We start from the raw sequence: 12,999 nt of genomic DNA, 5'->3' as shown, positions 1-12,999 counted from the left end.
CCTCATCATGTTTCTAAACAGAATGGACTGTTGCTGTTCACCAAAAATGATCAGGTGAATTAATTTTTAATATTTTTCAGGTGTATGAATTCTTTTATATTACAGTGCCAGGATGGAATAGGATGAGATGGCAATCACCTCACGCAAAGAGGTAAGGCGCTGTTCTCAGCCAGGATGGCTGATCGGCTGGACAGGGCTTTAAACTGACTTTGCTGTGGGACAAGGAAACTCCAAGTGGAGCATGCCTGGGGACTGGCACACAAGAAAGCTCCCTTGTGGAGGACACTAGCACAACTGTTTCTAAAAATGCTAACCAAACAGTTTTCCCAAAGCATCTCAGGAAAACAAGGGTGTCAGTTGAGGGCCTCAGCTGCCTGTACACCAATTCCAGGAGCATGGGGAATAAGTAGGAGGAGCTAGCCCTCCTGCTCTCTAGTGGGCAATATGATCTGGTAGAAATCATGGAGACCTGTTGGGACTCTTTGCATGACTGGAGGATAGCCATAGCGTGCTACAGCCTGCACAGAAGGGACAGAGTAGGGAGAAAAGGCAGAGGGGTAGCTCCCTATGCGAGACAGCTGTACACCTCTCTGGAGGCGGACACTGGAGGACTCTCTGGAGGCTCTAAAGATAAGTAGGTTGAAACCCTCTAGGTCAAGCTGGGGGGAGGGGGGGGAAGAGGCGAGAGAGACCTAACTGTGGACATTTACTACACCTAACTGTGGACATTCACTACAGGCCACTGAACCAAGGGGAGGAGCTGGATCTGGAGTTCTCTTGAGAACTGCAAGTGCAAGGGACTTGGTAGTCATGGGTGACTTCAATTACCCAGACTGGGAGGAACACTTGGCAAGGTCAGATCATTCACACAGTTTTCTGACTGCAATCAAGAAGCTCTTTCTGACCCAGGAAGTGCAAGGGCCAACTAGCTGCAGCTTTCTCTTGGTCCTGGGAGATGATCTGGTGTGTGGCTTGAACATTGAGGGTAACCTGGGTGACAGCGACCATGAAGTTATCAGGTCCACCATCCACTGCAAGGTCAACAAATCAACCAGCAGGACTGAAGTTCTGGACTTCAAGAATGGTGACTTTGACAGGTTCAGAACATAAGTAGGGGAGGTGATGAGGGACTAGGAAGAGAGGGCAAATGGGGTGCATGAAGAGTGGTCTTTGCTCAAGGACATGATCCTCAAAGCACAAAAGAACACCAGTCCTGCAAAGAAGAAAGGTAGCAGGGGGGCTGGGAAGCCCTCCTGGCTTAATAGGGGCATTGTGGTCCTCTTAAAAAGAGAAAAAAGAGGTATATACACAGTGGAAGCTAGGGATGGTCCTGAAGGAGGACTATAATTTAGTGGCCATCACTTGTAGGGAAATGATCAGGAAAGCCAAGGCAGTGACTGAGTTTAGGTTAGCCATGGGAGACAAGGACAATAAAAAGTCCTTCTTTAGGAATGGAGGCAGTAGAAGGAAAACAAATGGAGGTGTGGGACCCCTGCTTAACACCTTGGGACAGCTGGTAACTGACATTTAAGAAAAACTGAACTCCTGAATGCCCGCTTTGCTTTGGTATTTCACCGGAGCATGGGGAAAGTCAAGTGAGACAAGGCTCATAGGGGGGCCTTGTTGAGGGTGTTGTCCAGAGGGGGATCACCGGCAGGGCCTCTGGGGGGATAGGTGGTGTGGCATGGTGCTGGTCCAGAAGGAGAGGGCATCCCACTGGGTCTGTCTTCACTGCCCCTTTTTATAGGGGCAGACCTTGTGTGACCCTAGTGACAGGAGGCTTGCCCAGGCAAGGATCAGCCCCTGGCATACTGAGCATGTGTGCTCCATGCAGGGATGTGCAGTTTCGGGTGTTTGTAATGGTGGGGTACAATGGTAGACTTGCTGGTTCTGCAAGGTCTTTTGTCTTTCAAATGCTGGGTTCTTGTCTCTGTTCCTAGGTGAGGTCCGTGATTCCTGGATGAATCAATGTGAGGTAATGGCTCAGTCATTACAGGCCATTCAGTAGAGGCCTGCTACCATTGTATTTCAATCATTCCCAATCATTCTCATTCATCCAGGAACCAATTTACATGGGAGGGGTACCTGACCCATACAGTTGCAACATGGGATGCCCAGGCAGAGGACTGAAGATGGAGGCTTGACATATAAAATGGAAACTTGACATGACTTTGGTTCACTTACAGACACTGGCCTAAACCATACAATATCCATATGAAACAATAAAAATCAATACGAAAATGATAATAATATAATATACAACAGTGGATATCCAAAACCAAAAACTTGCTACCAAAATAAAAATGTTAAAGCTTATCCTAAGTCTGATCTCACTTATACTTATCTATAGGGAATAGAGAGGGAGAGAAAAAGTCAGAAATGGTTGGGGAAGGGGAGGGACTGCATTTTGAAAGAAAGAAAGAAAGAAAAACTGGGGGTTTTGCTACAGCATTAACATGAGCCAACAGTGCAATGTGGTGGTCAGCAGGGCAAACAACACACTGGCATGCATCAACCGATGCATCTCGTGTAAAACCTTGGAAGTGATACTCCTGCTGTATTCAGCATTCGTGAGACTGCAGCTGGAGTACTGCATCCAGTTCTGGGTGCTGCACTGTAATAAGGACATGGAAAAACTTGAGCGAGTCCAGAGAAGAGCCACCCGTATGATCAGGGACTCGCAAGACAAGCCATATAAGGAAAGGCTGAGGGACCTGGGCCTCTCTAGCCTAAAGAAGAAAAGGTTGAGAGGGGACTTGATAGTGGCTTACTGCTATATCAGAGGAGTGCATCAGGAGCTTAGTGAACAACTGTTCACTAGGGTACTCCTGGGGAAGACCAGGACCAATGGATATATAAATTCCTGGAAGGCTGCTTCAGGCTTAATACCAGGAAAAACTCCTTCACAGTCAGGGTGACCAGACTGTGGAATAAACTCCCTCCAGAGGTGGTGCAGTCACTTACCCTGGAGGTTTTCAAGAGGAGACTGGACAGTCACCTCACTGGGGCCACTTGACCCCATTTGTCTTCCTGCCTAGAGTGGTGGGGGGAGGAAGGGCTGGACTCGATGATCTGCAAGGTCCCTTTCAGCCCCTAACAATGTATGAATCTATGAATTCATTTAGTACTACACAGGCCTGAAAATGTCCTCTTTTGAGAACTTTAAAACCCCAACTTAATAGAACTGTGCAAGACCAAAGTGGGCTGAAGTCAAGCCTGGAGTTCTGATGGGGAGCATTTTGGTGGGCTCACTGTGACAGTGAGGAACTGTGGTAGAACACAGAATATGAGATAAAACTGTGAGAGTCACTCCAAAGATTTACAGTATAAAATCCTTGGACATGTTTTAAATGTGAATGAAATGCCATTTTACAAAGTGGCATTGCAAACTTTTTAGGCCAGATAATACAGAGTAGTGGAAGTGGATATATAAATGAAAACAGATACTGTATGTGTGATGAATAAATGTCCTGGTGTATATATTCTGCTTAATTACACTTACACTGCTGCTGTTTTCCTTTTCATTTTATTCTATACTGATTACCTGTACATCAGCAAATTTCCTTTCCCCCTCAAAAGCTCGACATTAAGAAAAATCTTTCTTCTTAGACTCTAGACTACCACTCTGGCTAGCTCTTCCTTTTAAAAAATAGGAAAATTATATTATTTGCTTATGTTAGCATTATTTTAGGTGCAATGTTTTCATTTACAAAAAATGTCCTACATTTCTGTAAGTGTCTTGTGATGGTTGGATTGTTAAAGTAATCATCTTCTTTTCAAATGAATGGTAAGCTAATGACTAGAGATGTGTTCAGTAACCCACAAATAATTCCTGTACCTACTCTCTACTAAAAAGAAGAGGGCAACTTCTTCTGTGAATGACCCAGAAGTAATTGCTAGACCACAAATTCATGTAAGAAAGTGAAAAAGTTAATGTTGTCCTTGAATAGATCCAACCCAGGCACAAGCCTTCTTGGAATATGGAATGTATTCCCATCTCAGTGCGCAGGAAATTCATATAAAGCAGTAGTCACAATCTGAAAATAACTTTCTTAAACCCTATACTGAATTGTCTTTCACTTTTGGCTGAAACAGTTGTGTATTGTCATGCATACAGTTGTTTACTGTCATGCACACATAACTATGAGTTTCACCCCAAAGAAGAGAATTTTATTGGCATCTGCTGCAGTTTGTTTGTGTCTGTTGATATATGTAACATTTTGAAACTGCTATATTAATATAAGATGCTATCATTCTGTAGGGTGTTGTTACAGCTTACCTTTAAATCACTGTAAAGGCACTTGAAGGGCGCAGACAGAAGTGATAATTTTTGCCTGATCTGGCCACAGGAAGCAGGTTATAGCTATGACCGAACCCAAGTGCACGGCTGCAGACAGCGTCAAAGATGGCTGATTAGGTGACAATCTGACCCTTTATTGAATGACCCCTCATTGAATGAGGGGTCAGATGAAGATGTTTCAAAACAGTATCTTCTGTAACTTCTATCTGTGCTGCCTGCCAGCTGGTCATTGTTTTCACAATGAGAGGGAGGAAAGGGAATGGAGGGAGCTTGGTATCAGGGTTTTTCAGCCCCTGCTGGAGGGTGGGCAGGTGTACTGGAGCCCCCCTCCAGCGCCGGCTGGGAAACCCCTAGAATGAGCACCCTCTGGTCCCTTTCCCCCCTCCCATTCTGAAACAGGGACAGCCAGGGAGAGAGGAGGGGACATTGGTAGGGGAAACTGGCTGGAGGCTGGCAGCCAGCAGCTAGATTCCCCTCCCCACTGGAACCAGCAGTGAACTGTCGTTTGTTCCAAGAGATCATTGTAACTCAGAATGCGTCTTACAAAGTGTTCTCAATTACTGTGAGGAGCTGCACTTCTGTCTGCACCCATTATGGAAGCAGCCATGACTCAAAGGGTGATAAACTGTGCTCAGTACCCTCTAGCATCTTAGAGTTTTACCACTTTGGGTGAGGGTTATCTTTGAACCCTTTTGCCTAGCTTGAGCTATGGTATTATTAGTCTGCTCCACAGAGATAAAGCAACAAATTTGCAGTCTTTCAGCATTTCAGGATGCATGGCTTCCAGCTCCTTTTCCTCGACCAACTTTCCACCTTCCCAAACTCTTCTGGCCAGGGGCTGTGCTGGCTCCAAGTCAACATCCTTTCCTGCCCCCAGTGGGTTTGACCCCAGCCCCATGGTACCATGCTGCCAGCTGCAAGGATCCCAGGAGACCTGTTCTGGGCCCCTGGGCTGGGGGCCAGGCACATGGCCCTCTCTGAGAAGTGGGCCAGACGTATGGCCTTTGCCCCACCTTGGCAGCTGTCCTGTAACCAAGAGAATGGGATGAGGGGGAGGGGCTGGGGCATGGTCTCCCTCCCCAGCCTTCTGCACTTCTGGGCGGGGAGATGGGGAAAGGATTGCCAAGCACTGTGTGTGGCAAGAGCATAGAGCCTGGGTCCATGGTCCCAGGTCCATGCTGTCACCGCAGTTAATACCCGGTGGCTCTGCAGTTGGAGCAGAGACACTGGGTGGTAAGAGAATGGAGCCCAGGGTCGCCAGGGCTTCTAGTGACAAGTCACAGTTGTGCAGGTCCTAGATGGCATTAAGCCTTAACCTGCAACTGCTCTGAAACTGTTTTATCTTTAGCACAATGCAGTACTCCACAGATTTAGAATGGTTTAAAGGTAACCTGTAACAGCACCCTGAGAAGGAGGAATCTCCCGGGCCTCTGAACAGCACTATGCCTTTTCACCCGCCACAACTATAAGTCTAATTCCTGTAGTTTCCCCTACATTGAAATGAGACTACCTGTATCAAGAAGTGAATTAATTTTCCATTTTAATCATTGTTCTGAGTCTGTTTTCTATAGAGATATTTATATACTTTTTTTCTGAAAACAGAAGTGAATCTTATCCCTGAAGGTTAGGGAGACCCTGTGAGACCAAAACAGCAATTGCAGTGAGAATTTTCTATGTCTACCTCTTTTGGCATGAGGGGCTAGATCCCATTCAGGGGCAGGACCAGGGTGGTGGGGGGCTCAGAGTTTCATTCATACCATACTTACACTATGTAGTACAGTGTCCTGTCTCCCCTGGGCCAGTGGAGTCACTCAAGGTGGGGTGAAAGCAGCGTGTAGGGCCAGAAAAGGGGGACCTGCCTCCTGCTGTTGTCCTTGGCTGACCTAAGTGTGGGGGAGCCCCACAGCCACTTCTTGTGGCTGTGTGGGGTGCCAGGCTTGGCTGGGAACTGTGGTGGTGTTGGGTGGATTCTCTTTCCCTTTCCTTTTCCCTGCCTGCTCCCCCATCCCAGGTGTCCCCTGCTAGCTCAGAGGCTCCATCCACTCCTTGCCTTCTTTCCCCGCTTGATCTGAGCTGAGGTGTGGATCTGATCTGCTTCACCCCCTTTTCAAATTCCTAGATTCTCCTATGTATTTGATTAGATGTCTAAGAACAATCCTATTTTACCCTGCTCATATTCCTGTCAGGCATAGGATTGAATTTAGACACAGGTTTACCTCACATCTGGGTTTTCCCAGATGTGTCCTCTTTTTAGATCCTCCTATCTTGGTCTGGGCAGCTTTTTAAAATATGATCAAATGTCTGGGATTTTGTTCTGCTCCCGGCTTGCCCCAGCAAGGAGTTGCAACTGGAGGCAGGGAGCACACACATGTGGCTGGCATGTAGCCAGCAGGGGATGGGAGCAGCCGGGCAGCTGGATGCAGGTAAGTCTGTGGGAGGCAGTGGTTGTGTGTGTATGTGGTGGGGGGAGGTGGGTCTGGATCTGCGGCAAGGCGGGGTAGTGCATGCCCTGGATTCATGACCTTCCAGTCGGGGAAGGGGGAGGGGGAGAGGAAGAGACCAGGGAGGGAGCAGTAGGGAGCTGGGTGGCTGGCCCCGTGTCATTGTGGCCAGTGCCTGTGCTTGCAGGGGCAGGGCTGTGGGTTGGAAGAGAGGGGCACTGGCAGGGCTATGGGGAGCAGAGGGCTGTGGCTTCTGGGCGAGGGGCACCAGGCAGAGTGGGGAGCCTGTGGCTTGGGAGTAAGGAGCAACAGAATGGACAGGGGTAGGGCATTACCATATCACTGCCCCCACAGTCATATACCCCCCTCCTCCCCACTGGAACTAGAAATATGGTAACCCTACACATATTAGATGAGCCAGTGTTTCCATACAAACAAGCATGGGACTTGGTTGTCTTTTTTCACAGAAACAAAGCAATGTAGCCCTAATCCTGGCTGCATTTGCGAATGAATAGTGAAACATGGCAGGGAGGGTTCAAAGGTCACATTGACAGCCACTCTGACTTTGGTTCTTTACAGCTGTTCTCATTTTTGTTGTCTGCAAGTGGGCCTTCGGAGCTGATACAACAGCCAAGGTTTACCAGAAGGCAAATGAACTCCAGTGATGTACTTCATAAGGTACCATGAACCTTTATATCCATTGTATCATAGAGGATCAAAACAGTGAGTAGGCTGGGACAGGCGGGCAGGGTCCTGGAGGGGGGAAATGAGGCCAGGCATAGTGGGTATAATTTTATGATATTGCAAGCAATTGAATTCTGGTTCCACTCAGACGTAGCACCTGGAGTAGAGGAGAAAACAGTTCTTCACATCTGCCAATAAACCTCAGTTCTAACCTTTATCAGCCACTGGCCATGCCTCAACATTCATTTAGCTCCTGAATTAAATATGTACATGGACTCAATTGCCAGAGTAATAAAAAAAGTTACATTTCATTTCCATTGAACCTGGAATACAAATCAGGGACCTGTGTGGGTCCAATTTTAAAGGCCTGATTCTGGCCCACACCCAATATTATACATCTGGATCCAAACCTGCAACCTGCATTAGCAAGTCTTCTTACCTGTGGACTGACCTGATCTGCTTTAGGGCAAACCCACAACCCAACCCACACTGCTGACAGACATTAGTTTGACCCAGCTTAGCAGTGTCTGTATAGATTGGGTGCTTCAGCAGGACTCTTTGGCTCTGGTATTTTTGTCTAAAGCTGATTCAATCAGCTGTTAGATACAAGTGCCACTTTGCCACTCCCCCTCACCCCCCCAAGTGCTTAATCTATACAGACCTTGGGTGAACTGGATCAAACTAATATGCTGCTGCTTCTGGGCATGTGTTGGGCAGCTACTGACAGACATGAAAAAACCAAAAAAGTACTTTACCAGAAGAAGCAGCACGTTAGTGTTCAAAACGGCTACAAAGGAGCCGTATCAAGCAAAAGATAGGTTGGGGTGTGACTATGGACGATCTTGGTCTATCTTTTGCTTGATCTCCTTTGCAACCATTCTTCCTTCTCTATTTAATCTCATTTGTGCTGCTTGTGGTAAAGCTTGTTTTTTTCACATCTGTCTGTGGTGAGACTTACCTGACCTGAGTGTAACCACATTTTTTTTTCAGACCTGCACCTGACCTGCAAAATATGAAGCAATTCCCATTCCTACCTGAACCTAACCTGCTTTGCAGATCACCCGTGGGTACCTGACTCAATGGAGGATTCTAATAGAAATAATTTTGTTGTGAGTTTAATGTGCCAGTTTGGGTGCTTCATGCCAAAGTGATACTGATAGTCTTTAGGATATGTATAATTCTGGTTATTTTAAGATAGACTTTGGAGCTAGCAATAATAAGCTTTATTCAATATAGCTGACCAGAGCAAGTTCATTTTTATTAATCTGGAGGGAGAAGTGCTTATGAGGACTCATCTGTATGGAAGTCTAGAATGAATGACAAACTGTCAGGTGAAGTGGGCTGGTTAAACAGCCATCTATACACATTCATTTTATATGTTAATTTAATTCTCTGATGAAAGGAGAATTGTTTAAATTGGCTGGATCAGCCTTCTCACAAATCCTTGTTAGAAACTATCCTGTGGTCCCAATTTCCTGGTTCAGCAGGGATTGTTTGTGCATTGCCAGCTCGGCGGAGGAACTTGACAAAGAACATCAGAAACTGATTCACAGGTGGTTCTAATCACTCCAGTTAAAGGGAAGCACAAAGACAGTTGGGCATGTCTCAAATGTACCTTGTTTCTTCGAAGTCTTGGGCAAGATGCCTGAGTGTCTTGTAACTGAAAGTGCCAGCACTAGTGTTTGAGTTGCCAAGACAATAGAAATGCACTAGAGGGTACCTGTTTGCTTGTGGCAAATAGTCCTTTTTCCCCCCGCATCTAAACTGTATTGGCATTCACTCCTCATGGAGAAAAACCTAAATAGTCTCACAACGCTGACAGCAGTAGTTCTGCCATCAGCAGCTTAGTTTCCTCAGTAGCAGAAGACACTACATTTTGTCTGCCATAGATTTATTCTTGAGTTAACTGAAAACATTTTAAAGGACATGCATTAGAAATTAACATGTAAACGTGTACACCATAAACACTTGTAAACATGGGGACTTCTGCACTTTTAATATAAGTTTCTAATGCTCACAAGCAGTAGGGCACATTTGACAGAAGTGTATAGTTATCAGCAGAGTTCCCAGTAAATAGTCAAATACTGTGAGCATAAAGGGATCGGATTTTAACCTGCTGTATATCAGCGTCTGTGCATTGACTTAAATGGAACGTTGCTGATTTACACTAGTTGAAATTCTGACTCATTATTTTTACTTATTATGAATGACCTTTGCTGCTTAGTCATTATGGTGTTTTCCTTTGCTACTCATGGATTAATAAAGGCTCTCAATATGCTGTGGAGATAAAAACAGCCATAAACAGTGGAGTTAGCTGAGACTCAGAAATTCTATTCTGCAGGAAGTTCTGATAGTTGGAAAATAATTATGTAATGAATCACACCAAAAAGCTGATTCCTTCCCCCTCACCCCCCTGAAATTTTAAAAAGTTTTCCATTTGGAACCATCAACCTCCTTCATTAAACTGTGTTGAATTTTTTTTTAGATCAAATGTAAAAGAAAGTTTAAAATGTATCATTTAAATTGATATTGATTTTTCTATTACTATTAAATGAAATGGTAATATCATACAGGTGGAAATAACAGAAATGATATTCAAAATGAAATGTTTTGATGTTATCAAGATTAGAGTTTAAAAGGTTCATTTTTCTTTCTTGTTAAAATGTATGAAATATGATGTCTGAGAATGAAGAGTTCCAGTTTCCATTGGTTGAATTGTTGAAACTTCTGAGATTTTGAACCCAAATCTTCAGAAGCAACAGACAGAAACCTAGGCCACAAAGTCATTAGACAGTGAGCTAAAGGCTGATCCTAGCTCTGCCTACTCCTCTCTTTCCTTATTAAATTCTCAGTGAGGAACCAGTAAACCTTCCTGTTAGACCCCGACTCCATATGGTGCCCATTAACTAGGGAGACGACAATCCAATTGCCCATGGATCCTGTTACTCATTAGCCAGAGCAAGCAGGGAGCAAACACCAGCACACATTGCTCACAAGAGCTTTATTTAGAATGGAGACAGCTTTGGATTGGCTCCCAAAAAACCAACAAACCAGGGAGCCACCCTGAACAATAGTTCTTTTCACATTTTATACACTTTGGTTCATACTAATTAACATTCTCTTGCCTTCATCCCTCCTCCTGTTCCACTCATTTCTTCTCCCATTTCAAGCTCCTCCTCTGTTTACTGTTTAATTCATTAGCATAAAATTGCCTATGCATTTCATTCATTTACTTGCCTCTCTGCTAAGAGCACATGTGTAAGGCCATGAACTCGGGTACTCTTGGTCACTTGCTGGTTCTTTCTTGTTTTTTGCTGATTTCAGCACCATCTCCAAGGTCTGGCTTCTGTCTTATCTCCTGACAATAGTTGGTGGGCTGCATCTTGTTCTTCTTATACAAGGAGTCATGTATTCTGCACACTATTCCATTGTTAAAGAAACTACTTGCTTAAACATTTGCAAGGTTGGTCTTAATATATCATCCTGCCTTGTGACCAGAAGCTCTGCTGAGACACAGGTTAAAGCCTTGTTCCAGCTGCAGATTCAATGCTCCTCAATAATCCAAATTATTGTTAACCTAACATTTCCCACTTCCAGTTGTGCCTTGTCCAAGCAACAGCATTGTTAGGTGTTGCTGTCTTGGATTTTCCTGCTTATTCCTCATAGGCGGAGAAAGAAAAAATTTGGGGGGTTGGGGCTGAGTGTGCACATGGGAAAGTGCGGGGAGTGGGGAAAGGTACCAGACCGGAACAGGGCCAGCTTCAGCTGCACTACTGAGCTGGAGGGCTCTTTGCCTCCATACCTCCCTGCTCCCACTGCTTCAAAAGCAGCAGGCTCCACCATGTGCATCGCGCCACCGGGTGGGCTAGGTGCGAGGCACATGGCACCGCACTGTGCTGCTTTCAAAGGAGCAATGGCAAGGTACAGAGGCAATGAGCAGAGCACAGCTCTCAGCTGCAGCCCACCCTTGCCCAGTACAAAGATTAGGGGGCCACGTGCTCCCCACCTCCCCTTGGCTACCTGGTGCCACACCTCTGGAGGAGCTGCTGGGCTCCAATTGTCCCACAAACCAGCCCAGCCAGGGCCCCAATTCACTGTGAATGGGGCCCTGGCCGGGCTGGGTTGTGGGGCAATCAGAGCCTGGCGGCTCATCCAGGGGCACAGCATGCTGGAGCCAAGAGAGGGATGAAACTCTCCCTCCCTGCCTTGGCTCACCGCAGTGTGCACAGAGGTGGGAGCTGCCTGCCCACACCCCTGAACAAGTTGCCAGGCTCCAATTGTCCTATGACCCAGCCTGGCCAGGCCTCCATTCATGGCGAATGGGGCTCTGGCTGGGTTGGGTCATGGGACAATCCTCACAGTGCAACAGGGAGCAGAGCAGTGACAAGGGTGATTGATTCACCCTGCCCATACCCCACTGTCTCCTGCACTCTGTAGGTCTTGATCTGACCCTCTTCCTCCCTCCATCCCCCAAGCCCAGGGTGATAAAGAAAGAAGATTAAAAAAAACTTACCTGCCTGTGTGTGGCTGGGGTGGCTGCGAGTGCATAGGGTATCCGAGCGTGCCTGCCCCTTCCTCCCTGCTGCAGCAGCCCATGGCCAGGCTGCCCTAAGGTTATGCCCGCCGCTGCCCTCTTTTTGGGGTGACTGAGCCCTGTTTGTCCTCCCTTCCGCTGCCTATGTTGTTCCTGTTTTTCCTACTTATCTTGACCACAACTTCATCTCAACATTTGACTTGATAGGCGGACTAGATTGATACTTGACTTTGACCTTGGCTTTCAGGTAGGTAAACTTCCAGTAGTACAATCTACTCAGATTGGCCACCTACATGTCAGTTGACTCCAGTGTAATTTTTTTCAGTGGAAAACACCTCTGTTGAAAAACCTTTAATGAGTGATGTGGCTAGCCTTTGTATACAGAATTTTAGATTGAATGGAAATTACAACATCTTAAGGAAGAGTTGCATGGGCAGTAGGAAAAGAATGGAAACAGATTCCTCCAATAAAGGAAGCATAAACATTAACCACACAGAAGAACCCAACCAACCAGAAAAAAAACACCCTACTCTCCCCATTTATCTGTGTATTCATTTCTCATCAAAAATTGTTACTATATGGGAATATTGTGTGTTTTATAGTTAGCAAATGGGTTTTACTTACCAGGCTAATGACTTGAACTGAAATGTATTAAAAGATATGGAAACTTTACTTGTAATTTGGGTTTCATTGATGGGTTAATGGAGAATGAGAAACCCTTTCACATCTTTGCATGGACTGAGTCCCTACACAGGAGTAAGTTGTAGTGGCTGCATTTACATGAGCAGTGCACTGCACAGTTGTTACTAAACAGTCGCTTATGCATACACAAGTAATAAATAAGTTGTTACTGCACAGTCATTTAGTACTTGCTTATGCATAAGCAAGTTGTTACTGCACAGTCATTTAGTACTTGCTTATGCATAAGGAAGTACTAAATGACTGTGCCGTAACTGGCATTACTGCACAGTACCATCACATGTTTTTTTTCCCCCAATACTACTGTGCAGTAGCTTGTTATTACTGTGCAGTAGTGTTGT

General features: G+C 45.7%; 1 long non-coding RNA gene across 3 annotated transcripts in view; it reads left to right on the top strand.

The window, feature by feature from the left end:
• The window catches only part of LOC106738870 (uncharacterized), a 77,768-nt gene extending 65,137 nt beyond the window's left edge, over positions 1-12,631 (top strand). For 2 of the 3 annotated variants that reach the window (XR_009463031.1, XR_009463030.1), the window contains 2 exons: positions 81-7,419; positions 8,416-12,631. This is a non-coding gene — a long non-coding RNA (uncharacterized LOC106738870). The remainder of the gene's footprint in view (positions 1-80; positions 7,420-8,415) is intronic. The other variant, XR_002091850.2, reaches the window with a different exon arrangement.
• Positions 12,632-12,999: the final 368 nt, after the last annotated feature.

The sequence above is a fragment of the Alligator mississippiensis genome, chromosome 1, assembly GCF_030867095.1.
Source record: "Alligator mississippiensis isolate rAllMis1 chromosome 1, rAllMis1, whole genome shotgun sequence".
Classification (NCBI taxonomy): domain Eukaryota; kingdom Metazoa; phylum Chordata; order Crocodylia; family Alligatoridae; genus Alligator; species Alligator mississippiensis.
The sequence above is the reverse complement of the archived record's forward strand: the minus strand, read 5'-3'. Positions and strand labels throughout refer to the sequence as shown.